This window comes from Carlito syrichta, unplaced genomic scaffold, assembly GCF_000164805.1.
Source record: "Carlito syrichta isolate Samal-C Ts95f unplaced genomic scaffold, Tarsius_syrichta-2.0.1 Scaffold305141, whole genome shotgun sequence".
Lineage (NCBI taxonomy): Eukaryota > Metazoa > Chordata > Mammalia > Primates > Tarsiidae > Carlito > Carlito syrichta.
Window position 1 is genome coordinate 34,699 of NW_007249237.1, and position 12,674 is coordinate 47,372.

Sequence of the window (12,674 nt, forward strand, 5' to 3'; positions counted from 1 at the left end):
CAGAGTGAGACTCCAACTCAAAAAAAATAAAAAAAAAAGAAAAAAGAAAAAAAAAAGAAAACTCCCTAGCCACAAGTTCCCTGTAATTGTATACTATGTTAACTAAAATCAAATGTTATGCCTTGCAAAATCCTGTTGTTACATTCTCATACTTTGTTCTTATATTTTGTTAGTATCCTAACCAAGGTAACTTCATTGTGTAATGGTTTTTCTACCTCCTCTCTATGTAACTGCCTTAAACCATGTTTTGTTGGAAGAACTCCAGGGACTTTTCAGTCACCAGCTGTGCCTGGGATATAAAGTTAAACAAAACTCCCTAACAATCAAAAGTTCCCACTTTGGTTACTAAGTTGCTAGTTTATGGTTGCTATGGCTAAGTTGCTATGTAACCCACTTAACGGTTTTTTGCCTTTCAAATCTCCTTACTTGCTGTCCTTGGGGCGAGAGCTTTTATGACAATAGCCTCTCTCAGACGCTGGCTTAAATAAAGCACTCTTAATGTGATTCTCTGCGTGTTGGTAACCTACCTTCTCAAACTCTGGTCACAACATTTGGAGGTCCCTGTGAGAATAATTTTGCAACCTTGGGAGCCAGCCCCACTCCAGCTCTCCCCAGCCGGACGGGGAGTTATTGGGAAGGTGCCCCCTGAGTCACTCAGAGCCCCATAACCACTCATATGACTCGGAGGGAATTGGAATGACTGCTGACTTCTCTCACCTCAAGAAAACCTGAGTCCATCTGTAACCTCCCAGTAGGTAAGATTCTTTTTCTGTCTTACTTATGGCCATAACAAGGGAGTCTGAACCTGAGGAGATTGCCCCTTAGACTCTAGTCAGTGACCCAAGAAATTGGTAGACCAAAGTCTCAGTTGAAATTCTGATTTCTGAATTCTATTTTAAGTTCAAATTTCTGTTCGGGTTACCCCTTTGATTTTTATGTACTGGTTTCTGTTTAATCTGTTTATTCTGTATGTGGCCACAATTCTGTTGAGGGGGATGGAGCCTGATGAGGCCTCTCCTTAGACTCTGTTCGTTGACTCAAGGCGTTGGTAGAACCGTGTCTTGGTTTAGTAACTGGTTTCTGTTTGGGTACCCACTTTGACTTCTGATTGCCTATGGTATTTCTAAATCCCTGTCAGCCTTGACCTCTTTCTTTGCCTAGTTGCCTTGCTTTTTGCCACAGAACTTGCTTCTGCTGTGCCTTTGGACTGGTTGTCAGTGACCAAGCCTCTCCTGGTTACTGCATACTTCTTTATAATTACAAGTTTAATTCTCATTAGGTGTCTCCTGTAACCAGTTCTCCTGTGGTTAACTGGTTTTGACAATATGGGATCACAGGTTTCTTGACCCTTCAGTCCCCTGGACTGTATAATAATTTTAAAAAAGCACCCCCTTCTAAATTGCCTGCAGGCCTGTTAAGTTAATTTCACTGACAGTGGTTTGTAATCAGCTATAGTGCTTTTCACTGCCAAATTGCTAACAGACTTTAAATTTCCTTCTAGACACAAGGATTATTAATCCAATGCAGGATAAAAACAAAAAAACTGCCGGGCTCGGTGGTTCAGCCTACAATCCCATGCCTTTGGGAGGGTGAGGTGAGTGTATTGCCTGAGCCCACAGGTTCAAGACCCGCCTGGGTAGGCGAGACCTCATCTCTACAATAAATCAAAAAATTAGCCAGGCGTGGTGGCGCGTCCCTGTAATTCTGGCTACACGGAAGGCTGAGGCGGAAGGATTGCCGGAGCCCAGCAGGTCGAGGCTGCGGTGGCCAGGAGCGGCCATGCACTCCAGTCTGGGCAACAGAGTGAGACTCCAACTCAAAAAAAAAAACAAAACTGTTTTCTCTTGCCAATGTTTCTACAACTTAACTACATGTCTCTAATGTTTTACAAGAAAAAACTTTCAACGTATGTTAATAAATTAGAGGCTTTAGTTAATCATACAGGACTACTTTCACTTTTCCAGCATTGTTTCTGGGGCAATAGCCTTTTTCATCATTGTTTGCTTAACAATTTTAGCCTGTGTTCTCGCTCAATGTTTTATTAAATCCAAATAGTATTTGGTTAAAGTCCCACTGTTTCCTATTTGTGCCCTTGGAAATAAATAGAAAACATCTCATAAGAATATTTCCAAGGGCAGGAGTGGGAAATGAAAGAACAGACTGAGTGCCAGAAGCCTTTTTAAAAAATCTTGTTCTTAAACCCTGACACAATAATAAGAAAATAGAGGCTATATCTGGAAGAAATACACGCTCTAGGTAAAAATCAACTTTGCTGACTTTGTCTTTTCAGAAACACATACTCCTTAAGCACAACCAGTACCGGCTTATTGTAATTTGTCTTTTCAGAAACGCAAATTTCTCAAGCATGACCAGTCAACCTCTGGTGGAATCAATCATGCACACTCATCATCCCACCTGGAATAATTGCCAGCAGTTTCTTTTTAACCCTACTTACTTCTGAGAAGCGAAAGCACATTAGAACTAAGGCTAAAAAGTCTGTCTTTGCCTCAGTGGCTGATACAGAGAAAAAAAGTTAGGAAATGTTAGAGGAGGTTTTTCCTTCCTCTCGCCTGGATTGGGACCCTAACATTTCGGTAGGACCTAGAACATTAAAAACTTATCACTGGACTCTATTAACTGGTTTGAAGGGAGCAGTCCAGAAACCTATTAATCTTTCTAAAATTACCAAGGTTATTCAGGGCTCCGAGGAGTCACCTGGAATATTTCTTGAAAAACTCCAAGAGGCGTTCCATACTTATACCCTATTTGACCCCTCAGCACCCAAGAATGTTCAGGCTATTAATTTGGCTTTTGTGGCCCAGGCAGCTCCAGACATTTGGAAAAAGTTACAAAAGCTGAAGGGTTTTGCAGGAATGAACCTTTCTCAGTTAGTCAAGGTGGCTTAGAAAGTTTATAACAACCAAGATGCTGAGAAAAAGAAACAGGAAGAACAAAGAGAAGAACAAAAATTAGACAGGACAGCTAAATGGCAGACAAAATTATTAGTTTGCTGCTATCCAGGTCTCCGAACCAGGTTCAAAGCCGTCACACAAACCAAAGGGAAAAACTAAGAAGGGAGAAAAGAAAACTGGACGCATCCACCTAGCTAAAAATCAATGTGCATATTGCAAGGAGCTGGGTCACTAGGTAAAAGATTGTCCTCATCACCCAAAGACAGGAAACCCAATAAACAAATTTCTGTTCAAGGGGCAACAGGTGCAATCACAAATTGCAAGTTTACGGCCAACCAGATGGTTAATTTAGGTAAAAAACAGGTTACCTACTCATTTTTGATAGCCCCTGACTGCCCATACCCTCTCATAGGCCAAGATTTGCTCTGAAAACTGAGTGCTACCATTGTGTTTTCACCTGATGAAACTAAGATGTGTTCCTGCCCATACTGCTTATCAAATGCTATTGATTATTCCATTGTCTGAAGAATATCTGTTAACCTCTTCTAATAGATCCTCTGAAAATGCCTCAAGTTACAACAGGAGTTTCCTCCTTCAGTCTGAACAGAGACCAACCCACCAGCATTGGCCAAACATCACCCTCCAGTCATGGTAAGTCTGTTGGCATCTGCCACCCCTGTTTGTGTTCATCAATACCCTACAAGTTTGCAGGCTGAAAAGGAATTGCTCCTCACATTAAAAGACTCTTAACAGCTAACATTCTAACACCATGCCAGTTGGCATGGAATTCTCCCTTCCTACCAGTCAAACAGTCAGGAACATCAGAGTACCAGTAGGTTCAGGACTTAAAAGAAGTCAATAAACGGGTTACAACAATTCCAAACCTGTATACATTGCTCAGTCTGCTTCCTCCTCAACATCAGGTATACACTGTGGTGGATTTTTAAAAATGCCTTCTTTTGTATTCCATTGTCCCCTGTCAGTCAATCCATCTTTGCTTTTAAATGGACAGATCCTAACTCGGGGGACAACAGTCAGCTCACGTGGACCAGGTTGCCTCAGGGTTTCAAGAACTTCCCAACTCTGTTTGGGGAAGCCCTGCAACAGGACTTGTCTGGGTTCTGGGCCCAACACCCTGAATATGCTTTGCTCTAATATGTAGATAATCTCTTACTCACAGCAGCAGATTTGGACACTTGTTTAAAAGGTACTAAGGCTCTATTACAGCTCCTTCAAGATCTGGGCTACCGCGTCTCAGTTAAAAAGGCATAGCTCTATTCAACCGAAGTTTCCTACCTGGGATACCAGCTAAAAAAGGGTAAACAAGCCCTGACCTTGGCTTGGAGGGAGCCATTCTTCGGATTCCCATACCAACAATGAAGAAGCAGGTATGGGAATTTCTGGGGGTGATGGGGTACTGCCAGTTATGAATCCCAGGATTTGCTTACATAGTCAAGCCTCTATATAAGATGACCGGTAGTTTACCTGTCAAAGAGGCTGGACCCAGTGGCCTCAGGATAGCTGACCTGCCTCTGAGCTATTGCGGTTACAGTTCTACTAGTTAAGGAGGCAGACAAACTAACTTTCAGTCAAAACTTGACCTTAACCATTCCTCATGCTGTTAAAACTCTGCTCAGGGGAACCTCTGGTTGCTGGATGTCAAATGCACACATCACCCAATATCAAAGCCTCCTACTTGACCAGGCTAGACTAACTTTCTCTCCTACTCAATGCCTCAATTCGGCTACCCTGTTGCCCGATGATAATCTGGAGATACCCATTCATAACTGTGAAGCTGGTTACAGTCGTTGCCCAATGGGACATCGGCCCAAAAGGTTAAATTAATGGCCTTAACTCAAGCCCTGTGCTGGGAAATAGGAAAGTGAGTAAACATCTTCACTGACAATTGGTATGCCTTTGCTACACTTCATGTCCATGCCATGATCTATATGCCTACCTGAAAAAGTAGCGGTCATTCACTGCAGGAAACATCAAAAAATCGGACACACCAGAGGCAACCAGAAATCACCTGGCAGATCAAGTGACTCAAGAGGCAGCAGAATTTCCAGTTGAGCCCCTGACTATCCTGCTAACCAAAACCTTTTCAGTTCCTTCTCTTCCAAGTCAGCCTACTTACATCCAGGAAGAAGAAGAACAAGCGAATCAGGTGGGGGGCCCACAAGAGTTCTACTAGATGGTGGGTCAAGGACTCTAAAATTAGCAAGATGTGCTGCTTGTGCCCAAGTCAATGCAAAACAAGGGCCAGGGCCCTCTAATGAAATCAGGGTCCGAGGAACAAGAGCTGGAGAAAACTGGAAAATAAACTTCACTAAAATAAAACCTCCTCATGTGAGGCACAACTATCTACTAGTATTTATAAATACTTTATCTGGATGGTGGAAGCCTTCACAACCAAAAATAAAGCCACACTTATGGTTACAAGGTTTTTATTAAATAAAATTATTCCTACGTTTAGGCTCCCCATCTCTGCTGGCTCTGATAATGGTCCTACTTTTACCTCATCCATAGTGCAACTGGTTAGTAAAGCACTAAACATTAATTAAAAACTGCATTGTGCTTACCAACCACAAAGCTCTGAACAGGTAAAACACATGAACTGGACTCTCAAGTTTACTTTAACTAAATTAATAACAGAAACCAGTGAGAAATAAATAAACCTTTTGCCTTTAGCCCTTTTACGGGCCTGATGTACCCCATACAAGGCTGGGTTTACCCCATATAAAATTATATTTGAAAGACCCCCGTCCCCTGCTACCCCGGTTGCAGGATCCCATTCTTAAAGAAATTACTAATCAGTCTTTATTAAAGTATCTCCAGTCTGGGCAACAGGTCCAGATCACCATCCATTCCAACATTCGTGTCACTTTACCTACACTATGTCATCCTAACCACCCGACGGCACTCAAGGTTGACGAAATACCGACCTGAATCCATCACTCATGAGTCAAAAAGATTGGATTTAACAACCTCAACCCCGTGACTCCACCCAGCTCAAAAATTTAAACTGCGAATAAAGCCATACCCACGACTGATGAGTCAACGTACTGACTCATAAACAAATAAAAGGGGGAATGAAATGTCTATAAGTCTTATGATAGCCTATAATAGTTTGTTTGAAATAAACTTCATTTTAATTGTTGTAAGTTCCTTGTACCCACAGACCCCCATCCTTGTTCCCCCTGACCATTTGAAAACTTCCTAGCCACAAGTTCCCTGTAACTGTATGCTTTGTTAACTAAAATCAAATGTTATGCCTTGCAAAATCCCGTTGTTACATTCTCATACTTTGTTCTTATATTTTGTTAGTATCCTAACCAAGGTAACTTCATTGTGTAATGGTTCTTCTACCTCGTCTCTATGTAACTGCCTTAAACCATATCTTGTTGGAAGAACTCCAGGGACTTTCCAGTCAAGGCTGTGCCTGGGGCATAAAGTTAATCGAAACTCCCTAACAATCAAAAGTTCTCATTTTGGTTACTAAGTTGCTAGTTTATGGTTGCTATGGTCGCTAAGTTGCTATGTAACCCACTTATGGTTTTTTGTCTTTAAAAACTCCTTATGTGCTCTGCTCAGGACCGAGAGCTTTTATGACAATAGCCTCTCTCAGACGCTGGCTTAAATAAAGCACTCTTAATGTGATTCTCTGCATGTTGGCAACCTACCGTCTCATACTCTGGTCACAACAATATTAATTCTTGTATTATTATAAACTCATAAAAATCTCATTTGCTTTCAAAGACTTGTTAATAATTGTTCTTCACCTTGTTGCTATGCTTATCTAATTGCTTGTTGGTAGGAAATTGTTTACCTAGAGTTGCAATATATATACTGGCACTGTGATACTGTCTATGACTTCTCTGGATATAGTTTGTGACTTCAATAGTATATAAGTATCTTAATTTTATCTATTAGTCAGAAAGTATCAAGACTCTTTGTCTTGATGTTTTCCTTTTGGCCTGATTATAATAATCATGCAAATAAAAGTTCTTTACCAATCTTCTACAGTTTCTTTGTTAGATGTCTCAACTAAAAACCTGTACCTGTAAAATAAAGGACAATGTTTAGCACTGAAATTTCTTCTTTTGAAGAACTGTACTACAAAAAAGAATATATTATTTTAAAATGTCAACAATAGCTATAGTAAAAGCAAAAAATTAAATAACTTATTGATAGTTATTATAAAAACATTGGTTCTATTAAAATTGAAGTAAGTTTGGTACTTAAAAAAAGAATGCACAATTTAAGGAAAAGCCAGTCTGAGTTAATTTTCTACTAGGAATTCCCTCTGTCAAAACAAAAATTAACCATATGAATTATTCACTATGTCAAAAAGTATGGTATTTTCCTAAGTTTCATGGTTCAAAATCTAAAACTACGAATATTTCTATCTTACATTTTTAAAATCTAGGCTGTTATATGTTAAAGGACAATTTTAAAAATCACTCAGCACTACATTTCAAAATTATGTATAAAATCGAATCTCAGAATGTATTTTCTCATAGAAGCAAAAATTAAAATCCTACTTTCAAAGCCTTAAAAACATTATTCTCCTAAAAGCATAGTGAACATATACACATGTCAAAGATTTACTTAGGTCATTAATGAAGGATCAGTAGCTTGACAAAACAGGTTCAAAGAAGATACAAGAAACAGATGTACAGATAGTGGAAAAAAGAATGCCAGAATATGACTGCAAAATTAGATTCAAATCTTGTTAATGTCCTACAGGACAACAATAATATAACTTTGGAGACGAACCTTTATACTTGGTAAAAGATGATTTGTGGCCGGGCTCAGTGGCTCAGCCTGTAATCCCAGCACTTTGGGAGGCCGAGGTGAGTGGACTGTCTGAGCCCATGGGTTCGAGACCCGTCTGGGCAACTTGGCGAGACCTCATCTCTACAATAAATAAAAAATTAGCTGGGTGTGGTAGCGTACGCCTGTAGTTCCAGCTACTTGGAAGGCTGAGGCGGAAGGATCGCCAGAGGCCAGCAGGTCGAGGCTGTGGTGGCCGGGAGCAGCCACTGCACTCCCGTCTGAGTGACAGAGTGAGACTCCAACTCAAAAAAAAGATTTGTAACTCTACAATCTTCTACAAATTAATATCTAACATTTAGAGTTTGCATATTAATCAATAGTAAATAATAAGTTAGAGTTTGCATATTAATCAATAGTAAATAATAAGTCAAACAATGTACCTTTCCCCTGCTATGTCAGTTAACCCTCAGACAGACTTGTTCAATAATGGTCTAATATGATACTGAAATGGCATACATTTATCTTTTGCCTTATATCTAAGTTTAGTTTTCTTTTCTGAGTCAGGGTCTTACTCTGTTGCCCAGATTGGAGTACACTGGTATGATCATGGCTTATCACAGCCTTGACCTCTGGGCTTAGGAGATCCTCCTGCCTCAGCATCCTAAGAAGCTGGACTACAGGTGTGCACCACCACATGCAGTTATTTTTTTTATTTTTTGCAGAGGTGAAGTCTCACTATGTTGCCCAGACTGGTCTAAAACTAAGTGTAAGCCACTGAGACTGGCCTAAGTTTTAAATATATATATATTTTAAAATAATACATTTCTGGTTTTTATTTTTTCTGGAAAAATCAAGTGGATTCGATACTCACAAATAAGAAAGTAAGCTTAACAAATATAATGAAATAAAATACCTAAATATTTGAAGCTAATCTTAAGACTATTTCTACTAATATGATACATTCTTGTTATTATTATTATTATTATTTTTGTTTGTTTTTTGTTTTTGGAGTTGGAGTCTCACTCTGTCACCCAGATTGGAGTGCAGTGGCCACTCCTGGCCACCGCAGCCTCGACCTGCTGGGGCTCAGGTGATCCTTCCACCTCAGCCTTCCAAGTAGCTGGAATTACAGGTGTGTCCTACCATGCCTGGCTAAGTTTTTGATTTATTGTAGAGATGAAGTCTCACCAAATTGCCCAGGTGGGTCTCGAACCCGTGGGCTTAGGCAATCCACTCACATCAGCCTCCCAAGGTGCAGGATTACAGGCTGAGCCACCGAGCCCGGCTGTCATTTTTAATAGTACAGTTTTGGGCCTTATAATATACAAAGCAAGAATCAGACAAGGCTATAATAGGATACTATATTATCAGCAATTACTACATGACTGTCAGATTAGGGCTGCCACCTCTGAGAGAAACGAAATTTGTACATTGATGCCACTAGTCCTGGTGTTACCACAGTTACCAAATATTCATTGTGAACTTGCAGTAACTGGGAAATTGAGAATTAAGCACAGTAAAGAGGCATTTTCTCTTCATTCTTCCTACATACAATGGTAGGTATTACCTTTACCAATTCTGTTTCCTCTGCCTGAAGATGAAGCTCTTCATCTGGCTGGATAACTTCAGGACTCTGAGGGGATATAGGATAAGATCACTCAGTGACAGGCTGCCTAAGATCTATAGCAGCGCCTCAGTAAGCATTACCAATCCACATGGATGCGATGTATATCGGATGATCTCTTTTGCCATTTTACTTAGGGTTGCAATTAAAATCCCATTGTAATATCCAATCATAATCTTTCACCTTGTTTGAGACAATAAAATTACACATGACTGAAAAAGACAAAATCACCTAATTTTAAAGGCAGTTTTTAACAAAGAATCTATTAAAAATAAACTTATAATAAAGGGCCTTAGCTACAAGAGATGCTCAAAGGAGTTCTAAACTTGGAAATGAAATGACAACTCTCACTATTACAAAAGAGCATATAATTTCAAAACTCACAGCACCTACACAGCAAGTACACATTAGTTAGTGTACAACACAATGACAGGAACAAAACCTCACATATCAGTATTAACCCTGAACGTAAATGGGTTAAATGCCCCACTTAAAAGAATCAAAGTGGCAAACTGGATAAAAACTACAAGACCCAACCATATGCTGCCTGCAAAAGACCCACCTACAGGCCAAAGACAGTCACAGACTCAAAGTAAATGAGTAGAAAAAGATGTTTCAGGTAAACAGACAACAAAAACGAGCAGGAGTAGCCATCCTTATATCAGACAGCTCAGACTTGAATCCCAAAACTTAAAAAGCACAAAGGACATTATATAATGAAAAAGGGTGAAGTTCAACATGATTTAACCATCTTAAAACATGTATGCACTGAACACCAAGCACCCAAATTCATAAAACAGATACTTCTGGACCTCCAAAAACATATTGATAGCAACACCATAATAGTGGGTGACTTCAACACCACACTGACATCACTAGATAGATCATCAAAGCAGAAAATTAATAAAGAAACACAGGGTTTAAATGGAATTATAGATCAAATGGACCTAACAGACGTCTACAGAACTTTCCACCCAACAACTGCAGAATATATATTCTTCTCATCTCCACAAGGAACGTGCTCCAAAATAGACCACATCCTTGGCCATAAAGCAAGTCTCAATAAATTAAAAAACATCAAAATTATACCAAGCATCTTCTTAGACCACAGTGGAACAAAATTAGAAATCAACACTAAGAGGAGCTCCCAAAACTATACTACTGTATGGAAACTGAATAAGTCACTCTTGAATAACCCTTGGTTAAACAATGAAATTAAGTTGGAAATTAAAAATTTTATTGAAACAAATGAAAATAGTGATTTAACATACCAAAACCTCTGTGGCACAGCAAAAGTAGGTTTGAGAGGAAAGTTTATAATGTTAAATGCCTGCATCAAAAAGACAGATCAGAAATTAACAGCTTAACCTTGCACCTCAAAGAACTGGAAAAACAAGAACAACCTAAACCTAAAGCTAGCAGGAGACCAAAAAAATGACAAAAATCAGAGCAGAACTTAAATGATGTTGAGAACAAAAAAATGATACAAAGAATCAAAAAATTCCAAAGTTGGTTCTTCAAAAGAATATACAAAATTGACAGACTGCTAGCTAGACTAACCAAGAAAAAAACAGAGAAAATTCAAATCAGAAATAACAGAGGGAACATATGACACCACAGAAATAAAAAAGATTGTCAGGGACTACTATGAACACCTCTAGAAAAACAAACTGGAAAACCTAGAAGAATTGGATAAATTCCTAGACACATACAACCTTTCAAGACGGAACCAAGGATAAATAGATACCCCAAATAGACAAATAATGAGCAATGAAATTGAATCAGTAATTTAAAAAAAACTCCCAGCAAAAAAAAGCTGAGGGCCCGATAGATTCACAGCCGAATTTTATCAGACATATAAAGAAGAGCTGGTACCAATCCTACTGAAACTATTCCAAAAAATTGAGGAAGAGGGATTCCTCCCTAACTTATTCTATGAAACCAGTATCACACTGACACCAAAATCAGGCAAGGACACACACACAATAAGCAAACTACAGGCCCATTTCCCTAATGAACATAGATGCTGAAATCCTTAACAAAATACTAGCAAACCAAATTCAACAGCATATCAAAAAAATTATTCATCATGACCAAGTGGGTTTTATCCCAGGGATGTAAGGATGATTCAATATCCACAAATCAATAAATGTGTTACACCACACAAACAGAAGCAAAATTTTTTTTTAAATGATCATATCAATAGATGCAGAAAAGGCATTTGACAAATCCAACATCCCTTCATGATAAAAACCCACAACAAACTCAGCAATGAAGGAACATATCTCAAAATAATAAAAGCCATATTTGACAAACCAGCAGCGGACATCATACTTAACCAGGAAAAATTGAGAACATTACCCCTCAGTACAGGAAAAAGACAGGAATGTTTACTCTCACCACTCTTATTCAACATTGTACTGGAAGTCCTAGCAAGAGCAATCCAGCAAGAGAAAGAAATAAAAGGCATCCAAATTGGCAAAAAGGAAGTCAAACTATTTCTGTTGTGGAAAACCCTAAAGACTTCTCCAAGAAGTTTCTAGACCTGATAAATGACTTCAGTAAAGTGTCAGGATACAAAATCAATGTACAAAAACTGGTAGTGTTCCTATACACCAATAATGCTCAAGCTGAAAACCAAATCAAGAGTTCAATTCCATTGACACTAGCCACAAAAAAAGAAACAAACAAAAACCTAGAAATATACCTAACTAAGGAAGTGAAAAACCTCTACAAGGAGAACTACAAAAGACATTATAGACAACACAAACAAATGGATAGACATCCCATGTTCATGGATTGGAAGAATCAATATTGTTAAAATGACCATACTGCCCAAAGCAATCTATAGATTCAATGCAAAATCCTGTTCTTTAACTAGAAAAAACAATGCTAAAGTTTATATGAAATTTAAAAAGAGCCCGAATAGCTAAAACAATTCTAAGCAAAAAGAACAACTGTGGAGGTATCATCCTGCCTGACTTCAAATTATATAATAAAACTATAGTAACTAAAACAGCATGGTATTGGTACAAGAATAGATAGATTAAACAGACTGAATAGAGAATTCAGAAATAAAACTACATTCCTATAACCAACTGATCTTTGACAAAGTCAACAAAAATAAGCAATGGGGAAAGGACACCCTATTTAATAAATGGTGCTAGGAAAACTGGCTAGCCATATACAGAAGAATGAAACTGGACCCCTATCTCTCACCATATACAAAAATTAACTCAAGGTGGATCAGGCTGGGCTTGGTGGCTCAGTCTGTAATCCTAGCACTTTGTGAGGCCAAGGTGAGTGGACTGCCTGAGCCTGCAAGTTCAAGACCTTGTCTCTACAATAAATCAAAAATG

At 38.9% G+C, this 12,674-nt stretch overlaps 1 protein-coding gene across 1 annotated transcript in view; it reads right to left on the reverse strand.

Moving 5' to 3' along the window:
• Positions 1 to 9,319, reverse strand: part of LOC103263523 (zinc finger protein 624) — a 40,920-nt gene extending 31,601 nt beyond the window's left edge. The window contains exon 1 of the mRNA XM_021714006.1: positions 9,259 to 9,319. The gene's annotated coding sequence lies outside the window, so the exon portion shown is untranslated. The remainder of the gene's footprint in view (positions 1 to 9,258) is intronic.
• Positions 9,320 to 12,674: the final 3,355 nt, after the last annotated feature.